Raw genomic sequence first — 1,572 nt, forward strand, 5'->3', positions numbered from 1 at the left:
TGTGGCAACGCGGAGCCCCAGCAGAAGAGTCTCTGTGCTTTGTCACCGTCCTCCCACGAGCCATGCAGGCAGCTAAACGAAGCCTCGCTCTTCGTTTCCCGCTCAGCAAGCACCTACCTGAACCCCTTCCTCTGGGCTCAGCACCCACATGAACACTGGGACACCCCACATGTGGCCCTGCCCTGCTCCACGAGGGCTCGTTCACCCTCACCCCCACGCCAGGCTGATCACTCGCGGGTCTTTTCGCTGCTCAGCACTGAGTCAGCCAAGGCGAACTTGGCTCTACGGTTTCTCGTTGGAGCAGCAGGGGGTGGATTTATCACACTGGAGACTTTAGACTAGGGCTGGAAAACTGGGTGCTGGCACCGTCCAAGGTTTCGCTGCTCAGCACTGCGTCAGCCAAGGCGAACTTGGCTCTACGGTTTCTCGTTGGAGCAGCAGGGGGTGGATTTATCACACTGGAGACTTTAGACTAGGGCTGGAAAACTGGGTGCTGGCACCGTCCAAGGTGCCTGGGGAGCCCAGGCACGACGTGGGACCTTCCATGGGCATATCCTTCAGGAGCCCCGTGATCGTGTCGCTGAATCCCACCCCCAGAGAGGCTCTATGGATGCCAGCAATGAGGAGCTAATACCTGGCACAGCCCTTCCCGGTGTCCCCATCCCTCTGGCCATGTGGGAACAGCCCTGGGAGCGCAGGCAATGGGTGGCGCTTGTCCTGGATAGCAACATGCTGTCCCCAAGCACGAGGCCACCAAAGCGTGAGGTTATGGGGCCTCAATTAAACCAAAATTAATTTAAAATGCTGCCCCAAGGGCTGGCGCAGCAGTGGGACACAGCCCACCGAGGCCCTGCCCATGGAGCAGAGCTGCTCTCTCGCACCCATCAGCCAGTGACTCCGCTCCAGGGGGCCGATCCTTACGGTGCAGCAAACTATTTCTCATTAAGGCCCTTCTCGTAATAAGGTTAATTAGTTGCAGAGCAGGTCGCCTGCAAAAAGCCACAGCCCCCCGTCCAAGGATGTGCCAGGACGCCCGGCCCCAAGGGCTGAAGGCGGCACGAGGAGGGCGACAGTGTCCCTCGTCCCAGCGCTCCCAGGCCAGGATCTGCCAGTCCTCCTGTCTGGTCCCACCCCACGACTGACAAATGCCCCATTTTCGGGTTTTTCCCTTCTCCCAGGGAAGACGGGGGGTTGTGGGGACGTTTGCCCACGCCGTCACCTCAAAGCCAAAGTGACCTGGGTGCTGCTGCTGCAGGTAATCCCCGCTCCCACCCCACCTCTTCCCCCTGGCTTAAACAAACTAGAACATTCTTTATTGCCTTAAAAAGGAAAAAAAAAAAATGAAGAAGAGAGATTCATTTCCAAGCTGGCTAGGATTAATTTGGGAAATGCACAAGGGTTTACACCACTTTAAACGTTCAGAGACTATTTAAGCTTCTGCAATTTGCAGCAGAGACGAGGCCCGGGATTAATTTCTAGGGCAGGGAATTACTGAGCGCGGAGAACCGCTCCCTCCTCCCGGCCCCGGTGCTGCAGAGCTCGGAGGCGAGCTCCCCCCCGCCGAGGCGGGCT

The sequence above is a fragment of the Buceros rhinoceros genome, unplaced genomic scaffold, assembly GCF_000710305.1.
Source record: "Buceros rhinoceros silvestris isolate BGI_N320 unplaced genomic scaffold, ASM71030v1 scaffold29679, whole genome shotgun sequence".
NCBI lineage: Eukaryota > Metazoa > Chordata > Aves > Bucerotiformes > Bucerotidae > Buceros > Buceros rhinoceros.